The sequence below is a fragment of the Coloeus monedula genome, assembly GCF_965178545.1.
Source record: "Coloeus monedula genome assembly, chromosome: 11".
Lineage (NCBI taxonomy): Eukaryota > Metazoa > Chordata > Aves > Passeriformes > Corvidae > Coloeus > Coloeus monedula.
This window is the reverse complement of record NC_138791.1, coordinates 9935878-9950708: the sequence shown is the minus strand read 5'-3', so window position 1 is coordinate 9950708 and position 14831 is coordinate 9935878. Positions and strand designations below refer to the sequence as shown.

Below are 14831 nucleotides of genomic sequence, written 5' to 3'. Positions count from 1 at the left end.
GGGGATGGGGACAGACAGACAGCCCCCGGATAAACAGCTTTATCCCAAGATGCAACCCTGGCAGACACCCATCACATGCCTGAATATCTGTAAAGGGAGGCCAAGGGGTGGGAAATGATGTTAATTAAAGTTTTAATTACTGTAACCAAACGAGTAGTATAATTACTTTATTCTCACAGAGACTTCAAACTGATTAAGGACCACGTGCACAATCTTCGGGTTGATGCGGTTTTTAATTAAACATGGCAACGAAGACGGTGAGGGGGTGGGCAGGACGATGGCTCAGCCCTTCCTGGACCTCCAAGGACCTTGTGTGAGGAGGGAGCCCAGGCTGGCAGAGACACATGGGTCAGCAGCAGCAGCCAGTGCCAAAGGCAGCTGCTCTGCGAGGACTGAACCTGCGGGGTGCACACTGGTGTCTTGAAGGAATAGCTCCTTTCCCATACATCAGCCCTCAGCTTCACATTCCCCCAAAACATCTACCTCTACAAACATTTCCAAACAGCCCCACATGGGCACTGAAAATATTAATAAACTGGTGCTGCCAACTGGAGGGAATGATTAAAAAACAATTTTGCAAAGGTATCCTTTTCAAATAATAATAATACTAAAAGACAAAGCAGTAGAAATTAAATTCCCAGTCCCCTACCTCAAATAAATAGTATCAGAATTTGAAATGAGACATAATTACCCCGGCAAGGTTAAAGCTGCTAATGCACATGGAATACAGAATCACCATCCATCATAATCATATCTCATATCGCAGCCATTATTTATAATTAGGAGGCACAGTTTAAAAAACACATAAAGACGCCCATGCAATGCAGTAATTCTTCTGTTATTGCTCCTGGTGGGCCAATCCTGCTCCGATTTGTGGAGTCCAGGATCAGGCAAAAGTAATTCCCTAACAGTCATTCCCAAAATTCTACTCTCTGGGAAGGGGAACCCACCTCTAGCCCACCTGCAAACCCTGCTGGCAGCAGTAGGGCACAGCCAGGCTGCACTGGGTTCCTCCCAGCCATTTCAAACCCAAGGGGCCTCACAAAGCATCCAGACATGAATTCACAATTTTTTTCCCCAAATGCCAGTGCAGGAAGAGTGGAGCTGAGCAGACAGTAGAGCCACAGCCTGGCTCAGCAAGGCACGGACATGCAGGCCCAGTGGGCTTTGCCTGGGCTTTCTCCTCTGCTGGGTGGTTCTTTTTTTGTTTTTTACCTATTTTCAAAACCACACAGAATGAGTTATACCAAGAGCTGGGAAAACCAAAAGCTAACCCCAGAGCTGCTGAAAGCTGCCCTCCTTTGAAGCGTGGGCTTTGCAGTCTGCCCCCGTGCCCCAGTGAAATATTAACAAGCTTCCACCGAAGCAGGAGGAAATTACGCTTAATATATTCTGGGGAAGTCCGCAGACAGCAGTGCCTAAGCAGTAGAGGCTGGCTCTAGAGGGACCTGCCTCCAAATCCCCTCTCCTGCAAGCAACAAGGAGCAGCCAGTCTGCAGCCCTGCAGGGACGTGCAGCAGCTCCATCACACACACAGGCGCTGAGCAAAGCCTTGCACAGGAAAGCACAAAGCCCTTGCTCAGAAAAGCACAAACCCCTGGATGTGGTGGGGTACACAGCTGGTTCTGAGCCCCAGAAGTTTGGCAGAAGTGGATTTACACCCTTTGACAAAATAGAAAAAAGTAGAAAAAGTAGAAAGCAACAGTGGTTGGAGAGGATGCCCTGGGGACATAGAGCCATGATGGCAGAGGTAACAGCAAAAGCCCAGGGATGAGACCACGGAAAGGAAAGATGCATGAATATATGTGTGTAAATTTAAGCTAGTGTTTTTGTGGATAGAAAGGCAAGCTGGGAGAAGGACAGGGAAGAGCTGAGGCCCAAGTCTCCTGCTCAAGCAGCCCCAAGAAGGAGCTCAACCCTCAGCAGCCCAAGGGGAACAGCCAAAGCCGGCTCACCCCACCAGTCTCATGACTCTTACTCACAGCAGAGCTGCACTTTCTCAGAAGTTTCATTAAGCTGTAAAACAAGAAAAAAATAACAAAGAAGGGGGGGAAAAAAAAGCCAGCTTGCAGATGCACATACAAACACACACTCCCCAGAACACAGGAAACACTTTTCAAACGAAAGTTGCTGTAACGAGAGTAAAACCTCAGCCAGATTTTCAGCCCAGGTCCCCTTACTGGGGGTGCTGTGATCCTGCAGCACAAGAGGATAACAGGCACGGGGAGTAGTTGGCAGGAGGGCACAGCCAGAAGGAAGGGCTCTGTGCAGAGCAGCACTGCCCCACTGTCACCATGAAATGAGAGGAATAAGCCTTTTTGGGGTTCAGACACTGCCCACCTGGCCATCAGCTCTCTGGGGCAGATTGTCTTCCTTCATGGTGAGTACCAACTTATGCACTTCATCGTGAGTGAGGACTGACCTCCACGGCTGCATGCAGGGGGTGTAGGGCATCTCTTGGGCCTGCCCTGAGCATCTTCCAGCTCCTCCTCTATTTCAGACAGCCAGTGCACTGCCCAGCATGCCAAGGATCTGCAGGCTTGTAAACTTGTAAGTTTGGAAAAGATGACTTTGTGCATGCCAGAGAAGGGATACTCCCCACAAGACTGTGGAAGAGGAATACTGCAAAGTCAAAGGGGAGTGGTCATCCCCCTGCAGCCAGTGCTTCCCCAAGCCCTGAAATGGTCACCAGCAGATCGCCAGGCCCTGTCTGACGTCCTTCAGCCATCTCAGCCCCGATAGCACACACCAGAAGGACTTCTAACATCAGTGGAGTCTGAGTTTACTGCAAGCAAAAGAAGCAGAAAGAGGAGGAGGTGCTTTGCAGGCTTGGGCAGAGGATCACTATTTGCCCTTCCAAGTGCTGAAAACTAATCCCCCCTTCCCCTTTTTTATCCCATTGAAAACTTGACAGAACCTCCTAGCGCTTTGCAGTTGAAATTGGCAGGTCTTAAATTAATTGACTGCAATTTTACACAACAACATGTTTAGCTGCGAGCTGGCCCGCGGCCCGCTTGGCTCGCCACCGCTCCCCAGACACTTTTCAAGCAACCTCCAAAACTTCGTAACACATCGAAGGCAAGGCGAGCAGGCTGCCAACGTGACCCTCTCGCTGCCAAAAGCCAGCCCTGCCTCCCCTCGCCCCCACCCCGACCCTGCTCCAGCTCCTCCGGTGTTTTCCCCCACTCTCATTAATGGCTCGTTAAATTATTCTTGTCATTTCCGAGGATTTTTGCTCCTCCAAACGCCGAGGAGCACGGGGCGGGCTGGGTTACAGGCCTGCTGCTTTACCATGGAAACAGCAGCCATGGGACCAATGCATGCAACAGGAGTGAGAGAAGTCAGGGTGGGTTTTTTTTATTTCAATCCACCCTGACGCATTCCTGTTCTCCTTCTGCTTAATACCCCGAAGGACAAAGCCCAAAGCAAAAGATGACAATGCAGTGGCAGGTTTGTAATGCCTCCATCCAGGACTGAGTACTCGAGGTAATGCAAAAATACACAACCCCTGCGTCCAGGAATGAGAAGATGCCTGCAAGCCACCTCCCACCCACCCAAAAAACAACCGTGCTCCTCTTAGGAGAGGGCTGGGGGGGCACCGCAGCTCATGTGGAGCCTGCCTGCAACCGAGCCCCCAGAATTCAGGGCTGGTCCCGGCTCCAGGTCTCCCAGCCTTTCTGCCAGCTCCCGCGAGATGCGGCCGCTGCCTCGGCCAAGCGCCCCAGCGATGAGTCAGCCCCAGCTCCCAACCCTAATGTAATCCCGTCCCCAGAGCCGGGCGGCTTTCCAGGGCATGTCCACAACATGAAAGGCGCGTTCTCGCCGCACTGCTGGGTCGAGAGCTGGAGGAGGAGAGAGGAGGATTGCTCCGGCTCTGCCGAGGACTTGGGTCAAGCAGCTGATGCTCTGCGAAAGCCAAACTGGGGGTGGGTTGTTTGTGTGATTTCATTGCTTGAACAAACAGAAACATCCTGTATGTGATTAAGAGCCTTTATGAAAAACACACCAGCGCGGAGCCCCACAGCTGGGGCCAAAGGTATGGCTGTGGCTGGAAGGCAGCGTGCAGCAGGGCTCGGCCGCTCCGGGGTGAGCAGAGCGCCCTGGCAGGTTCACACAGCCACAGCACCCCAGGGATGTTTCAGACCACGCACAGAAACAGACATCCCCACTAGGAAATCACCTCCCCCATAAAATGTCAGTTTTTCCATGCCAATCTCCCCAGGTTCTAGGGAGCAAGAGGCACAGCGGGGTTACCGACAGCCCACAAGCCGCAGGCAATGGCTGCTCCGGGAGAGGCAGCCAAGGCTCTAACATCACTCTGAAGCTTTAATTCTTTCCTTTATCACCTTCTGCCCCAGGATATCAAAGTACTCCACACGTCTCAGGATTGCTCCTCCTTTTGGCTGCAGGCGTCACCACCCACAACTGGCACAGAGGAGAGAACTGGGCAATGTAGGCAGGAGAAGGGAACTGACCACAATCCTCCATCACCTCCCTTCCCCCCTGCCCCGAGAAAGGGAGAACTCCAGCTCCTGCCAAAAACCAGGACTTGCCTGGACTTGTGCAGCCATCACCTCCGCAGCCCCTGCCCTCCACTCCAACAGAGCTGCCTCGAGGGAGCCACGCCAGGAAAACACATGCTTTTGTTTAAGCAGCACAGGCTGAGCAGGGAAAAAAGCACTTAAACGTTACACACTCACACACCAAAAAAAAAAAAAAAAAAAAAAAAAAAAGAAAAAGAAAAAAAAAAGAAAAAGAAAAAGAAAATTGAAGTTTTGTAGTTGTTTCTCTTTGGCAAGGTTCAAAATAGGGTAAGGCTTTTGTTTTTGCTGTGAGGCCTTAAAAATAAGTGTATTTTATCCAAACTATCCTTGAAACATTCTTGACATTTATTACCAGAATAATAACTTTTCCTCCAATTAATTGCTTCTATACAACTGTCGTTTTCCCAATGAAAAACAACACCAGAAACTCGCAAGCTATTTAAAAAACGTTTGCTCTCTCTCTGTTTCTCCCTGCTCTCGAGCATAAACAGAATTAGGGAGGTTAGAGGGGTCAAAAACAACAGTTTTGACTCAACGGCCTTGACCAGTGAGAGCTGCCACCTATGGCAGGGAAACTGAGGGCAAGACTTGGAGCTCAGTAGATGCTGCAAAAATACCTCAGGTCCTCAGGTATGAGGTATCACCTCTGGCTCCGACTCAGAAATGCACAGTGGGCCAGGTCTCAGCCAAAAAATCATGTACTTGGAGATTCGGGCTGGGTTTCTAGCCAAGGCTTTTACAGCACAGTGGTGAGGATGTTCACACAAGTGTGACAGCACGTGAAAGGGGAACCAAAGCTGAGCAGAGGTGAGTGGAGATGCTTCCATCCCAAGAGGGAGGCATCAACAGCCACCCGGGCAGATACGGTCTCGGGGAGTACCAGAGCTGTTGCATGCTCCTTATCACTTCCATTTCCAAAATAAAGCATAGTCTCATTTCAGTATCCCAGCTGAGCAGGCAGTGCGCAGAAGGACAACCTCAACTGCACACGGTCTGGAAGGATGAGGCTGTAGAGGGGAAGGCAAGTCGTGATGCTGGACTCCATGAAGGGTGGGACACAGATGTGCTCCATCTCTGGGATAAGTGGCTAAAGAGCAGGGGGACCTGCTCAAGGCACACCAAGCAGCACATCCAGCAGGGACCACAGGTGGTGGGTGCCAGCCAGAAATGCTGATGCTGCTATACAACTAAGTTAGCACAATTTAAGGAGCACACCTGCAGATGGGCAGCAGCACCACATCGTCACACGGTGTGCCCTTAGTCACCAAGGTGAACCACACTTCGAAGCTCGAGCAAGCACATTTACCCCTTCCCATTCCCTGCTCCTCCATCCCCATGCTGAAGGCAGCAATTTTTTGGCCTCTTTTAAAATCAGAAGCCACTGGAGGAAGAAGCCAAAGCTCACACATCCTGCATTGAAGCTGACTCATCCCCCTGGGAGAGCCCAGGAATCTCATTCCCAGGTTATGTGCTCCAGCCACAGGCTCACACTTTCCCACCGGCAGATTCAAGGAGGGAAGGAGAGGCAGGAAGGAAACCCCCAGCTGAGACAGGGAGTGTTTATCTCACCTACTAGAAACACATCTTTAATTTTAAACGTTGAGCATAAAAACAAGATCCCTTGAGGCTCATAAACATACCAGAAAGAGAGGGAGAGCAACACAGAGTAACCCTGGAGAAATAAAGGGAGAATTCAGTTTGGGAAGTTCCTATCCTTTGCACAGGGTGGGGATCAGCTGGCACGGGCTGTGCTTGCAAGGTGCAGTTTTCAGGGGTTTGGGTCTTTTTAAAGGACTTTGCTTAGTTCTCAAATAAACAATCACAAGCATCACCCTCCCCCAGGAAACCAAGTGTGGTGGCAGCAAGCCCAACCCAATCCAGTGTTCACACCCAGGGGGGCAGAGGCTGCTCCCCTCCCTCTGCCGAGAAAGCCGCCAGTACACGATGCCTCCGAGGTCCCCCACCCTGACATCCTCACCCGGGCTGCTGAGCATTTCTGTGTGGCTGTCACCAAGACACCCACTTTCCTTAGCTAGTTACAGAGGCAGTCACCCCAGCCAAGACATGGACCTATTTTTGGAAACTTTCAAAGAAAAATAAATACATATGTAGAAAGCGAGAGACACACATGCATGCACACATCAAACTGCATCATATTTTTCTCCATTAATTTTTTCAGTTGCATTCTGCTCAACAACTACCAATTAATTTTTGACCTCTGTCAACGGAAAGCAAAATTCAGGGGAACCAGAGAACAGCCAGGCACTGACCCAGCCTCCAAGACCAGCAGGACTGCAAACTGCTCTACAGACCTCCAGCTTGCCCACAAGCACCTCTGCTGAGCCTAAAATCCATCCTCAGAAGGATATGGCTGTCTTTCCATAAAAATTTAGTTTTAAGTCCTGGTTGAGAAAAGCATCAGCAGTGACATGAGTTTGGTAGAGCTGAGGTTTTGATAAGGGTTGCTGCTGGGAGGACGCAAAAGGGACAGAGAGGACTACAGGTGAGAAAAGCTGTGCTGGAGACATGGATACTGTGTCCTTCAAGGTGAGAAACATGACCAGGGGTCCTCCAAGGAAGGGACATCCATGAGTCTCCAGCTCCCTCCTCCCTGAGCTCCCCTGAAGAACAGCCACACCAAAATCATGTGTACATTTAACATCATCCCTTCACCACTACTCCAGCTACCTCTCACACAGCTCCAGAGGTCCATCATATCCAGCAAGGGCTATAAGTTGTCCCTAGAAAAGCAAGGAAACCCCTTACCTTGGGAACTGCCAGCCCATGGAGTAGCATTACCAGCATTAAGCCTCCAGCCACAGCAGCACCAGGTTTGCTCTGTGGATCCCAGCACATAATTAAGATCTACAGGGCTCTGTCAATCAAGGGGAGAAAGAAACGGCAGGGAACCCTCTCCTGGGACACAGCAGAAGGCCACGTATTGCTGGTGCCAGGATGCCCAAGGGATGCTGGTGGGATGGCACAAATCAAATCCACCCCTGGAGCAAGCAGCCAGAATCCCCACCCTCCAAACTGCCTCTCCTCACCTGCTTTATGAACTGTAAACCCCCCCAAAGCCAAGCCTGTGCTCTCCCAGGGCAGCATCATTGCTAACTCTTGCTCCAAAGGGAACAGCCTCTTAACAGCCCACGGGATATTGCAACCCAGGGTGGCCCTGGAGGGCAGAGACGGCACTGCATGCATGAGAGTTGGGGTGCTACAGGGTTTGAGGCTTCCATCTGGCCCACTAAGGAGGCTGGGGGGCAAAGAACCTTTCCAGGGCTTCAGGCAAAGGGAGGAAAAGTCCAAAGAAAGCAGAGGCTGCAGAGAACAAGTCCCCTCCTGCTCCGAAACATTCTCATCAACCCTCCCCTTCGGGCCAAACCACAGAGCTTGGACCCACCGGCTCTCAGCCCACACTGCAGCGGCATCAGAGAGCAGCATGGGAAAGCTGCACCACAAGAGCACGCACAGCCTGGAGGGGAGCAGGAGAACCCCCCTCTTTTACCCTGGAGCACCAACCATTCCCAGTCTGTTCCCAAAGAGGGACTGCCCAGCAGGGTGGAGTGGCATCCCCACTGCTCCAGAGCCACGCACGGCCACGCTAGCGCACAAATTGCTTCATTAAATGTCATCGCATTAAGCCAGTTTCATGAATTTAACATTGTCCCCGGACTATTGTTTGCCTGAAAATTAAATTATGGCAACATTTGTTGTTTCAACGAGTCTGTCTGTCAGGGACGGGGCTGGAGGAGGAGATGCAGGCACAGGCAGGGGATTCCACTTTGGCAGTGGGGCTCCTGTGGACATGTGGCTTCAGTGAAGATGGACAACACAGCCACAGCTTCCTTTCTGGAGGCAGGGGAAGGCAAGAATCAAGCCACACGTTGTTTTGACAATGCCAACCATGCCAGATGTGGAGACATAAGCCAAGCTGCCCGGAAAGGGAAACCATCTCTGTTTTGGAGCAAATAAAGGCTCTGATCAGCCCCAGCAGCCACTGGTCAGCATGGTAAAGCATCACCCCATATCCCTCAAGGCACCACGGACCCTGGCTGCCTCCACACAAGGAGCTCCAGTTGGCAGTCCAGGGCTTTTTGATCTTCCCAGATTACAAAGCTTTGCCGCATACAGGAACACTCTGAGAAATTTCTCATTTATTCTTCCTTTTCCCTAGAGCAGCTCCTCTCTGCAGTATCAGAAACAAAGGTGACAACCTTTCGCTTTGTAAAGAAAACCACCAAACGAAGCGGACTATAAATAGCACCCAAAACTGACCCGTATCCCCAGCCAAGGGGAATGAAATGAAGACAAGTGAACGAACAGCTTCAAGGTCAGAGAGACTTTTTTATTTCCCCTTTGTTCAAGGACTGGTAATTTTTATCCACGCAGGAGAGCAATCCAAAATACATCATTAGGGTTGTAGCTAATAAAAACCACGCTGGCTTTTTTCAGCCCGGCGTTGTTTCCTTTGCCCATACAGGGATTACGGTGGGAGGGAGATGCTTCCCCCAGCACCTGCTCCACCAACAGAAACCCTCCTTGCATCTCAGGGCTGAGCACCCTGGCCATGCCAGATCTGTCCTGGCACAAAGGTACCAACCAATGCTGCCCTCAAGAGCACAAAGAGTGGACAAATTAAAGCACTATCACATTATCCTGCCTCTCTCTGCCAGACTGTAGGGATGCTCCCCACTACTTCAGCCCATTCTCCGTCTGCAGAGAGCCGGCTTGTCACACAGCACTGGCTCTCTTCCTTCTCTCCAGCTGCTAAATGGCATTAAAAGAACTAAGCATCCATTAAATAAAACTTTCCCGCTTGCTTCCCATGTAGACAATTGCTCTCACTGCCACGGGGAGGTTTCGTGCTGGCAGCAGGTCCATGGGTACACAAAGAGCAGGGAGGTGCCAGGATCAGCTGTGGTAGCACAGGTCATCCCTGGAATGCACTAGAGAGAAACAGGGACATTGTCCCAGGGGTCTGCACTCTCACCACCACCCAGTACCCATCCCAGCTCTCTTCTATTCCTATTTCACCCCACAATGCCGACCCCACAGGACAGATTTCTGCTGCCTTCCCCATCAGTACCAGCCTGCCATTAGCATCCTTTCTCCTGCTCCACTTCAGAAAAACCCATAATTAACGAGGGCAAGAGGCCAAACAACAGCTCTTCCAAGCAGCCTGGGACTGACACCATCCCCGCCTGGACCTGGAGACAAATGACCCCCCCCATGTATCAAAGTCTCAGAGATGGATTACAGGATCCAGCAGCCACTAAGGGGCAGCTGGAGTCCACATCCTGCATCCCCAAGTGCCATACCACACCTCCACCTTGCTCTTGATGATGGATTTTCCTCCCAGCCTGGAAAGGAAAAGCAGGGAGGTCAGCCCATGGGGATGTCTGACCTTCCCCGCGGTCATGTGTCTACCTGAGGCAGGGCTAGAACATGCAGAGACCCAGACAACACTTGGAGCTGGCTGAGCTCCTGCTAAACACACATCCTCCCTCCTCCAGCAGGCCAGCGGCTGAGGGCAAATTCCTCAGGCACCATTAAATCTAGGTTAATGGGGGCTGCACAAAGGCAAAGCAAGACACCAGCACTGCCCCTTCACACCAGGCACAGGGACAGTCCCTGCCTCCCAAACCGCTGCCTTCCTGAGAAGCCAAGCCATCCTCCTTTTTCTTGGCTGCCTTTGGTGGGAGGTAGGGGCCATTCTCCCACCTGAAAAGCCAAAATTAGTCAGTGTTTGTGAAAGTTAGCCAGTGAATAGGCACAATGGCTCCAACAGGAGGGATCCAACAGAGCTGGGCCCTCCCAGCTCATTTCCATCTTAATGGAGTGGCTTTTCCCCCTGCCCTGTCCCCTTGGGGCCACCACAGAGGTCCCCAGCAGGAGGCACAGTCCAAAGCAAGAGTCGTGCTCCCGCTCTTCCCAGCAGAATAGAGGTCACAGACAGAGGCCACAGCCCTACATTCAGCAGCAGAGAGATACAGAAGAAAATGCTCAGCAGCTTCACGCTTCAGCAACCAAACCAACCCCACCAGCTAAGAGGGAAAACCCACTGCTCACTGCTGGCACTGCACGCCCCCAGCCAGCCCACACACCCCTTTTCCTAATGCCAGTCCTCAGCGACTGTGACCCAGACATTTATGGGGGCTCAGCATCCCCATCAACGACCCCAAAGATCACTCGTCTGCCTTGTTCTCCCCGCGCTGCAAAGCCATGGTCACCAATGCGTTACACAGCCCTGCAACAACAGGGGCAGGACCACCGAGGCACAGTCCCAAACCCCTGCAAGCTCTTGCTTTTTCCTTTCCCAGCCCTATTTCCACAATACTTCCAATGTGGCAGCCCCTGTCAGGGCATAGGATGGTCAGCAGGGACCAGCTGTGAAGGTGATGCCGCCGTGTTTGGCTGGCACAGACCTGCCAGCTCCTGAGCACACCCCGCAGGGCAGCACCGACCTGTCCCGAGGGGCTGCCAAAGGGCGTTTTGCCCTCAAACCCCTTTTGAGGGCGATTACAGAAGTCAGGTTTGCACCGGTAGCCCTTTTGAAGACAGGGGGTCTTTGGGATCCGCCTCCACCCCTGAGCCTCCTCCGGCTTGCACAACGCGCTGCTCCCCAGCAGTCACCTTGCCGGACACCGGCGAAGTCCAGCAGCCTCGTGGCTCCAGGGCGGGCTGATGGATGGGGGCGAGCACACGGCTGCCTGCGGGCGCCCGGCGCCAGGGAGAGGCGAGACGTGCACCGTCAGCGCTTTCGGCAGCGAAGGCTGGAGCAGCGCTGGCTGCTGCTGCTGCCTCCCGGCTGGCCGGGCGCCAGGCTCCCAGGCCTCGCTCACCTGCCGGCTTTGTGCGGAGAGCGGAGCAGATGGGGGGAAAGAAAAAAGAGGGTTGTGGCTTGTGAGTCAAAAAGCCTGGGGGCACGGAGGGTGGAGGGAGTGGGCTTTGAGGGCAGTGGGTCCCCTGCCACCTCCTCTCCTTCCCCAAGGCTGTCTGAGCATGCTGGAGCATCCCTTGGAGTGCCAGGAGACGAAATGTTCATGCCCATCCATCCTGCACGAGGCAGGAGCAGGAACCCCAGTGGCATTCCCCTCCAGGAGTCACCCCAGGACGAAGCTGGCAGCTGCCTGGAGCCACGGCCTCGCCGCCCCGGCAGATCCCAGAGGCCAACGGTTCACGATGAATTTCTAATTGTTTCCTCCAACAATGAGACATCCTGTTCAGAGCCAGGCGGCGCAACAAAGCCCAACGCCGGCGAGAGCGGGGCCCCTTCCTGCTGAGCAGGAATGGGGCGATGCCGAGCGCTCCCTGCCACCAGCAAGGGGATGGGAAGGCTCCGCCGCCCCCTCCCCACCACCCCATCCACTTAATACGCCCGCTCTCCAGCTTCCACCTTGATTAAAACAGCTTAACGACTCCAGCGAGAGCTCTCGAGGGGGCGGGGAGCCGCCAAGAGGTATTTGATGGATTCACTTTGGCAACCGTCGGCTACCTTGTCATGCCAATAAAATTATTGCCATTGATTGGGGAGAGGCACGGGCGCATGCTCCGAGAAGCACATCTCCCTCACGGGGCTGGGCGCAGGCGCCCACGGGGGCTGTACGTGTGTGGGGAGGGGGTTAGGGGTCTCCAGAGGATGAGATGGGGACAGAGCAGGAGAGGGCAGAGGGAAGAGGCAGGAGGAACAAAAGGCCCTTGTGCCGGGCAGCCAGCTGGGAAGAGGCAGCAACACGGGCAGGAGAGGATTTCCAGGGGCTACGCAGGGGTCGATGCCTGGGGAGTCCTCAGGGGTCACCGGCTGACACCGCCAGGGCCAGGGCAGGGTTCATGCCCCAAATCTGTCCTGTGTCCCCCTCACACACCCCAAAAGAAAAGCCAGCCAAGGCACAGGCAGTAAGTAGGATAGCCAGCAGCAGGGTCACGAGGCAGGCCAAGCCTTCCTGCGCACTCTGGGAGCCGGATTTCACGCGCCGAGACACAAAGGGCCCCTTTTCAGCCAGAGCTGCTTACCCTGAGCACTAAGAGAGGGTGATGAGAAAGGATCCGTGGGGACAGGGACTGGCAGGGTGGGCAGGGAGCCTGACGGCTTCTTCTCCCAGCTCACATAGACCACGATCAGGTCATGCATCATCCCCAGGAGGCCAGCACATAGGGGGTTTTGTGGTAGAAGGGAGCCAGCAGACAACAGGGAAATCCCAAAAAGGCCCCAGTCAGCAACTCCCCCTCTCCACAGCACCTATTTTCTGTCCAGACACACCAAGGGTTGTGAGCACACTGAAGCATCCTCAATCCAAAGCTTTTAGAGAACTCAAAGGGGGTGCTTCCATAGGCTGCCAAATCTGCTCCCCCCAAAGCACCCTCATCTCCCTGCCCACAGCAGGACAGGGAGCTGCCGTGGAGCCCCTCAACCCTCCCCAGGCTAGGAGAGGAGCACCACGTCCTGTTGCTAGGGATGGGGATAACCCACAGTGTGAAGAGATTATTTTTATTATTTTTATCAAAGAAGTGAAACCAAATCAGCCAGACATAGGCCCAGTTCAGCTGTGCTTTCTGTGGGAGAGAATAAACAAGCCGTGGCAAGCGCAAGCCCCAGGCGGGGAGCAGATTCCCAACGGAGACATGATGTGTTCATGCCCAAGGCCAGCCCGTTCCAGGACAGAACAGGGAGCTACAGGGATTGCGGTGGTGACTGGGGAGACAGATAATCCTCCAAAAATGAGAGCTCAGCTGGCTGCAAGGGATGTGTAGTGCGATGCTGTCCTGGCTCAGATGCACTGGCTGCACTGTTCTACAATCACTCCTGCCTTACGGATCTCCAGCACCTGGATCCCCAGAGGTGCTGGGTATCTCCTGCAGGGCTGTGGCAGCAGGGACAGCTCACAGCCTCCCTGGTCCACAGCAGACAGGGACAGCTGTGGGCAGAGAGACACCAGCTGCTTTGAGAGAGGAACTCAGCTCATCCCCCCAAAAATAACTAGACAGCACCCAAAACTGGGTCAACCCACAAGGGCTACACTGAGCTCAGCAGAGCCCCAAGGCGGTGCTGTGTGCATAACGAGGAGCAGAGCCGCAAAGGAGGGAAGCCGGGTCTGTGCTGCACCTCCCAGAATGTCCCACTGCTCCAGCCTCCAGCCCAGCATGGTGCAGTTACTGGGAGGGGGCTGCACCATCAGCACACCCCCTCCAGTGCCATCCTTCTTCCCTCCCTCCCTCCATACAACACTTCAAGCACACCCAAAATCAAGTCCTTGGCACACACATCAAGAGCTGACACGGGTGCAGTGTCAAACGTACCTTTCCAGCACATGACTGAGCACTCCCATTGCAATCATACACACAGCTTCCTATCCACCCAAAAAATAGAAAAGACAACCTGGGAAAACGATAACTGCCTAATAAAAAGATTGCCAATTGAGGACAGGTGGTTTCCAGGAAAAACCCAAGCATTAGGAAGCAAGCCTCATTTCCCTTTCAAAAACATCCCCTGACATCCCTGCTGCAGCATGCTCATGGCTCACGTCCCCATGTCACTTCCCCATCCACAGCATTCTCAGACTATAGGGTACAAGGCCAGGTCCCTACCGTGCCAGCTCAGGAGTACAGAGGAAGTGGCTCAGTGCCAGCTCCAGCAGTGTTGGAACCTATCCCTGCATTGTTCACCTGGGCACGGCTGGAATTCCCTGAGTGCCCCAGTCCCATGACTGCTGGCACAGAGGACAGCGAGCACGTGGGACCAAGGGCTCTCCAAGCCTGGCCTCTCCACATAACTCGGGATCAGCCAAAGATAACTGCCTGCCTGGTAATGCTGCAGGACAAGCTGAGACTGGGCTGCCATGGGTTCCGCTGCTGCAGCCCACTCAGCATCCCAGGGGTTGTGATCTCCATCCCCCTGCTGCCTCCCCATCCCAGCCCACAGCCCCTGTCCTGCAGACAGTTTTGCACATCTGACATTGCCTACAGGATCCTTCCTCCCCCCCGGAGTTGGGGTCTCCCTGCAGCTGTGGTGGCAGCAGGTGCTGCCCAGCACCCTGCCCTCGCAGCAGCAACTGTTGGTGGCAGGGCTGGGGAGAGGCTGCAGGGCAGCCACAGGCTCGCGTGGCTTTTTGGGGGGGACAAAGGGAGGCTCTGTCTGCATGCAACAGTCTGGACAAATGCTGGGCATGGGAGCTGCCATCCAAGGAAAAGCCAGACGCAGCACTGACTCTGGCCTGACCTTACCCCGGCCCAGATGGCGAGATCGGTGCCCCTCAGCAGAGCAGCATCCATTACAGGGCTCCTGGG

The 14831-nt window shown here is 53.7% G+C and overlaps 1 protein-coding gene across 1 annotated transcript in view; it reads right to left on the bottom strand.

Moving 5' to 3' along the window:
* The window catches only part of PLXNA1 (plexin A1), a 112121-nt gene that overhangs the window by 73599 nt on the left and 23691 nt on the right, over window positions 1-14831 (bottom strand). The window lies entirely within an intron of this gene.